Source organism: Heloderma suspectum, chromosome 6 (assembly GCF_057233095.1).
Source record: "Heloderma suspectum isolate Gila_16-S chromosome 6, 16-S_ref, whole genome shotgun sequence".
In the NCBI taxonomy this organism is placed as follows: Eukaryota; Metazoa; Chordata; class Lepidosauria; order Squamata; family Helodermatidae; genus Heloderma; species Heloderma suspectum.
In genome coordinates, this window is record NC_139463.1 from 11,886,403 (window position 1) to 11,894,145 (window position 7,743).

Consider the following 7,743-nt stretch of genomic DNA (forward strand, 5'->3'; position numbering starts at 1 on the left):
AAAGCAATAAATCTGCCAACCTGGAAATTCCCAAGAGGTTTCGATAAAATTAACCTTTTGATTTTTTTATCTAACCTTACCACATCTTTGAGGAGCTGAAACTTCAGCCTTTGACAAAGAAGGAACATGCTAGATATACTCATGTGTTTGTGCTTAAAGAATGGGTAGGACAGCATAGCTGCATTCACCTCTGGCCTTGAGATGAGATTCATTTGATCCCCAAACATGTTTTCAGTACCAGTATTAAGTTTTGTATATGTGAAATAAAATAATAGGTTGCCTCTGACTACCATCTACTGGGGAGCAACAGTAGAAGAAGTCTATGTTCTGCTTGTGGGCATACCAGAGCCATCTGACTGGCCACTTTGGGAAGCAGAATGTGGGACTAGACAGACATGATCTGATCTAGCAGGGTTTTGTTAAAGTTCTTAAAGAGAGATGTGCTTTGAGCATGTACAGGTCACCTCTCTCTCAGCATTTGAGGCCAAGTTCACAAATAGCCCTGACATCTACTATTTTCTAAGGGTCCTTAGAAAAGTAGAAGTAAGGTATCAAGGTAGACTGGGCTAATAATGCAAACAACTCTCCTTTTCATCTATATTGTGCATGTCAAGTGTTCAAAGCTCTTCACAGAATCTTTACAACATCTTCTAAAGCTCGTCACAGAATTTTTGCACCTTCAGGTCAGTGCCCTTGTCCCCATATTGCAGACAAACAGTGGCTTGCCACCGAGTGAGCATCTGAGGTGTGATTTGAACACAGGACTTTGAAGCTAGCAACTGATATGTGTAGCCACTGTATTACACCAGTACCAAAGGCAGTTTGTCCCACCTGCCTGGCACTGAACACTATTTGTTGCAGAACATGTCAGCTTGCACTAAAATACTGGGATATGCTTCTCCTGTGCAGTGTATTCCTTGATTTGTGTTTTTCCAGACCCAGAGAAACTGCAGGTTATTATCACTCCATTATCTGAATGTATCCACAGGCATGTTTCCTGAAGGATCAAGGCATGCAATTAATTCTTTGAGATGCCTGCCAATTATGCAGCCATTTTCATCATCATGTTACAGTTCACATACCTGTTGCAGATTTAGTTATACTTCTCAATCGCTCATATATATGTGTGTGTGTGCATGTGTATGTGTGTATAGCAATTGAGATTGAGAATGACTTAAGGGATTCATTTTATCTCTGAAAAATGTTGTCAAGATTAGTCCTCAAAATAAAAGAAGAGGCAGTGAAACAGTTTCCCCCAAGCTTGCACCCTCCAGATACGTTGGACTGCAACTCCCAGGAGGTGAAGTCCAACACGTCTGGAGGGCACCAGGTTGGGGAAGGCTGCATTAAAAAAATAAAGGAGGGGCGTGAAACAAAACCCATTCTCAACTCCTGCATGACATTTGCATGCATACAGGAAAGCAAACTTGAACAAGATAAACTTAATTACTCTGATTAATGTTTTTTTTTTTGGGGGGGACTAATAAGGAACAGTAGACACAGCCAAAGATTTAATGCATTATCCATAAATATTCAGAGGAAAGCTTCATGCCATGGCAATGAGGGAATGCAACAGTTTGAAAATGCTTTGCACCTTGGAGCAAACGACTCTATCTTGACCACTCACTTGTATTTTTTTCAATCAGGGTGAAGATGTCACAGTCTTGGGAACCAATCTCTTGTACACACCCTAGAAGGGCAACTTTCCAATCATCCCTAACATAAGTACCATGGACAGCTCCTTCAGTTCAGCCCATGCTGTCCCTGGCTATTACCAAGATAGGACTCCTATCACACAGATAGACAGTCGTTGATCGCTAAACCAATATTGCCCTAACTCACTTCTCAGAATCCCATTACAAATACTCATGTTTGCTTCATGTTAGCAAATAACATTTTTGTGTATGATGTTAGTCCTTTTCATAAGGGAATATAATGATAAAGGAGGTGGGCCCCCAAACAAAGCATGTTCAGAGTGTATGGGCCTGAACACGCTGTGTGGCCATGAATAAGCACAGCCTCAGTTCTCATCTGTAGAATGGGAATAACAGAATTTTCCGCGCAGTGGTTTGTGGAGGATGAATGAAAGAAAACATATTGCAAAGCACAATGTGTAAATGAGGATGACACATGCTCTTGGTAGTCTCTGTTGCAAAATCCTGTGCAAACAAGATGGAGACTCAACCTTGTCCAGTATCTGAGTCCTCCTCCATCACTGGGGACATACCAGCTTGTTTGCAGGGATTAGGGGTGCACGAAAGTCCCTTACCTGTCCTCGAAGCTTTTCGCGGTGGGGGGTAGGCGCTTTGCTGCTCCCCCCGCGAAGTTCAGGCTGGGGGGGGAGGCTTCCCACCTCGCCCGGCCGAAATTCAGGCCGGGGAGGAGGCACCTCACCTCGCCCGGCCACGAACTAAACAGTTAAAAAAAAAAAACGCCCCCGTGATAGGCTACGTGACGATTAACGTAGCCTATCACGGCTAGATCTGCAAAGTCAGCCATGATAGGCTATGTAAATCACCATGTAGCCTATCACAGGTGACTATAAAAAAAAAAGAAAAAAAAGCACGTACGCAAATGGCGGCCCCCATAGGGAGCCGCCATTCACGTTCCTTATTTGGTCACTGTAGTCTACGTAAAGGTTAAAGGCTATTTGTGTTGCCCTTATTTTCGCCGTAGTCTACGTAAACCTTTACGTAGACTACAGCGACCAAATAAGGAACGGGAATGGCAGCTCCCTATGGGGGCCGCCATTATCCGTACGCGCTTTTTTTTTTTTTAAGTCACCCATGATAGGCTACGTGACGATTTACGTAGCCTATCACGGCTGACTTTGCAAATCTAGCCGTGATAGGCTACGTTAATCGTCACGTAGCCTATCACGGGGGCGTTTTTTTTTTCTTTTATTGGAATGGCGGCGGCAGCAGCCGGTCGAAAGATCGGCTGCTGCCCCCACCACTGATGAAGACCCGACGAACCGCCGGCCGGACCCGCCGCTGGGAGGAACATTCGGTGAAGGTAAGTCCCGTCCCGGGGGGGGTGCGGGGTGCGGGGGGTGCGGAGAATTTCTCCCCGAAACTTGTTCGGGGGGCCGAATACGTTGGCGCTCGGCCCCCCGAAGTTTCGGGGAGAAATTCTCCGCCAACCCTAGCAGGGATCTGCTGGAGAACATGGACTGTTAGGGATGGCAGAGAATTCCACCATGGACTCCAATGAGGCTGAATTCAAGGGAATTTGGCCTCCGGAGTCCGTGGCGGAATGTTCCCACTCACCACCTCCTGCCGGATCGTTGGAGCTGAATCCTCCTCGTCAGCGGCTCCAGTCCACAAGCGAAATAGCTGCCATTGCTGTCCGTATCGCTGCAGATGAGAAACAGGAAGTGATCCAGATGCAAATGGTGTCCGCCATGCCATTTGCATCCCTGTTTCTTCTTATGATAGGCTACGTGTCTGTATTTATGTAGCTATTTACATAGCCTATCGCATGAAAAAAGGGAAATTTTTTCACACGATAGGCTATGTAAATAGCTGCAGACATGTAGCCTATAGCAAGAAGAAACTGGCTCCACTCTGCGGACTCACCACAGAGCGGAGCTGGCCAGCAAGGATTCTGGGGAGGGGGAGGAGAGGATCACCTCCCCACCCGCGGAGCCCCCTGTGGAGCCCAGGTAAGGGGATTCATACAACCCTATGGACTGTTCATTAACTTCTTTAGACTTCGCCTTCGCCTTTTTCAGCGCCAGCTTTTTCAGGATTAACTAGGGATGTACAAATCCTACTCACCCATCCATTCCGGGGCATCAGCGGTAGGGGGGAGGCGCTCCGTCCCTCCCCCGGGAATCCTCCCCAGACTGGCTCTGCTGCATGGCGGCTCCACAGAGCCACCAGCCGGGGCTGGCAGCAGCCAGAGTTCTGGCTGCAGCCGGGCTACTGCAGCCGCCATTTGCATGCTTGCAGTCAGCCGTGATAGGCTACATAAGTATTTACGTAGCCTATCACAGCAAAGAGCAGGGATGTAAATGGCGGCCGCCACGCCATTTGTGTGGCCGCCTTTACCATGATAGGCTATGTAAATACTTGCGTAGCCTATCACGGCAAAGAGCAGGGGCACATATGGTGTAGTGGCCACCATTTGTGCCCCTGCTCTTTGCCATAATAGGCTATGTAAATACTTATGTAGCCTATCATGGCTGACTGAGAGCATGCAAATGGTGGCCGCTATGACAGCAGCCATTTGTGGCCACAGCAGCACAGCAGCGGCCAGCCGGGAGAGCAGCCAAAGCCGCTGCCGCTGCATCCGTCACTGGAGCCGCCACCGCCGCTGCATCTGCCACCAGGTAAGCTCCATCCTGGGGGGATTCCACAGGGTGGCGGGGGGGGGAGGCCATTCCACCACGGATTCCGGGGGGCTAGATTCTTTAGATTCTTTACTCTTTAGAATCCTGCCTCACTGGAGTCTGTGGCAGAATTCTCTGACATCCTTAGGATTAACCCACAAGGAATCAGGTTTATTTATGTTGATGAGCACTCATCATGTCACAGTGCCATTATGGGTTAGGTGGAGAGTTCATGAAGACTGTGTAACACCCCACTCATTCCACCACAGCTTTCCAATACTGGAGTAAACTTCTTATTCACCTACTGCAAATAACTGATCAATGTGTTATACTATAGATTAACAATGGGACAGTGATGCAGGTTTGGGTGGGGGTTAGTGGGAGGGGGGAGATTATTAGAAAACTCACCCAGATTTCTGAAACTGATAAAAACATATTGTCTTGCTGTTCAGATCTCTCATCTGAAACAGATAATCTTTGGAGGTGTACCCAGTCTGTGGGTGTCCCTCAACTTGGAATATGGATACATAGGGAACTGGTAACAGGGCGTTTTCTATAAATACCCCCCCCCCATTTATGGAATACTCTCCATGGGGACATTCACTTGGCTTAGTGAGTTGTAGAGACAAGATTAAAACACAATTTTATTTGCCCATGCTTTTGATGGTTGCTGATCATTCCCCCCCCCCGCTATGTGGTTTTATGTTAATGTTGTTGCTGTTGTTTCCTGCTTTTTTTATTGATCTGCTGTTTTATTAATTTGATAATGGATTTTATGTTGTTTTTTATGATGTTTATATTGTTTATTTTAAATTGGAATGCATCTTGTAATTCTTTAAAAATGTATCTGAAAGGGAGGTTATAAATGCTCTGCATAAATATACACAGAGTTTCTCAGTTTATTCAGATAAATGTGCAGAGGAAGTGGGGTTGCATTACTGATTTGCCTTCATATATTGGCGGCTTTTCATTCCATTTCATTGTGCATGTTATATAAGAAGCCTGATTTTTGCAGGCAGCCACTGAACAATAGCTAGTAAGGTTTTGTAGCTATTTGACAGTAGGGATGGGTGAAAATTTTGTTTCCATTTGGTTTTTGTTAAGGATTTACCAAAATTTGCAAAGTTCTTGAGATTTTTTTTTTTTAAAAATGGGGGAGAAACTGAAAATGACAGATTCATCCATCCAGGCCCAAGGCTTTGATTCATTTGCTCTTAAAAGTCTGGGTTTGAATTGCTGTGTATTCAAACATGCTTGTGAGTCTGCATAAGGGTTGCCACCTCTTTTTTCTGAAAGTCTCCTTGTCTGTAGGGATTAGGGATGTATGGATCCCCTTACCTGGGGTCCATGGGGGGGGGTCCGCAGGCGGGGGGAGGTGATCCGGTCCTCCCTCTGGAATCCTCCCTGGCCGGCTCAGCTCCTAGGGGAGTCCGCGGAGCTGCTGGCTGGCTCCAGTCACTGCCGGACTTCCAGCCACGGCCGGTCTACAGACGCAAATGCCATCCGGTGTAGAGGACACCATTTCCATCCCTGCCATTGACCATGATTGACTATGTAAATATTTATGTAACCTACCTATCACGGCAAAGAGCAGGGATGCAAATGGAGTAGCAGATGGCATTTGTGTCCCTTAGGGACGCCAGAGAATTCTGCCCTGGATCTCAGTGAGGCCGAATGCCAGTGCATTTGGCCCCCCGAACTCCGTGGCGGAACAGCCTGCCACCGCCCCGCCCCCCCCACAGATCCCCCCCCCCGGGACGAGACTTACCTGGGGCGGATGTCGCAGGCGGCGGCAGCTCTGGCAGCAGCTTCAGCGGCAGCGGCGGCGGCTGGTCTACCGACCGGCTGCCGCCATTTGCAGTCTTGTCATTTTTTTTTTTTACAAGACATGATAGGCTACATAAAGATTTACGTAGCCTATCATGGCTGGGTAAAAAAAAAAAGAAAAAAGCCGCATACGCAAATGGCAGCAGCTATGGCCACCACCATTTGCGTTCCTTAATTTTGGCCGTCTTAGTCTACGTAAATATTTACGTAGACTATGATGGCGAAAATAAAGGGGAACGCAAATAGTGTAGTGGACGCTATTTGCATTCCTTTTTGATTCGCCGTTTTAGCCTATGTAAATATTTACGTAGGCTAAAACGGTGAATCAAAAAGGGATGCAAATAGCGCCCGCTACGCTATTTGCATTCCCCTTTATTTTCGCCGTCATAGTCTACGTAAATATTTACATAGACTAAGACGGCCAAAAATAAGGAACGCAAATGGCGGCGGCTGTAGCCGCCGCCATTTGTGTACGTGTTGTTGTTGTTTTTTTTACCCAGAGCCCTCCGCAGTCGGAAATCTGGCTGCGGACAGCTCTGGCCTGGGCCTGGCCGGCTGCTCCGCAGAGCTGCTGCGGAGCACACCCGGCTGTGGAGGATTCCGGGGGGGAGGAACGGATCGCTTCCCCCCCATTGAGGATTCCATGGGGAGGGACGGAATGCCTCCCCCCCCACCATCAACATAATCCACGGAAAGGTAAGTGACTTTCGCACATCACTAGCGTCCCTGCTTGTTTTGTGATTGGCTATGTAAATATTTATGTAGCCAATCACGGCAAAGTGCAGGGATGCAAATGGCATCCCCTACGCCATTTGCGTCCCTGCTCTTTGCCATGATAGGTTACATAAATATTTATGTAGCCAATCACAGCCAATGGCAGGGACGCAAATGGCGTCTGCTATGCCGGATGCCATTTTGTTCCGCAGCCCGGCAGCGGATGGCTGCGGAACGAAGACAGCGATCTGGACCAGCTGCCGCCAGATAGATTCCATCCCAGGGGGATTTTGGGTGGTGGTGGGAGGTAGTCCGTTCCACCATGGACTCCAGGGGGGTGGATTCCAAAGAATCCGGCCTCATTGGAGTCCGTGGCAGATTTCTCCGCCATCCCTAGTAGAGATGTACAGATTGTGTAAAATCCATTCTGTCTGTGTTCTGTGGATTATCAGGCACCTTTCATTCTGTCATCCACCCATTGATGGAATGAGTTTTTTTTCTGAATTTGCACAAATTTGTATTTACACAAATGTGCGTTTGCACATTTTGCCCATGCGAAAATGTGCAAATTCTCCCAAAATGTAAATTTTCATGCTTTAGCCTATGGTGAAATGTGAATTCCTGGCCAGTTTTTGTTTGTTTGTTTGTTTTTGTAAATGTGTATTTTTCTATGATGACATTTGTGCAAAATTGGGGAACGTTTGAAAACCAGCCAGCAAGTCCATGGAATCCACCCACTGGGGGAGAGCCAGTCCACTGTGGAATCTGTGTGTCAGATGCATGAAAATCTGAACTCATTTGGTTCTGCTGTGCATTTCTCTGATATTCCTCCTTGTCTATAACAGCTACATGGCAGGCAGATACACCAT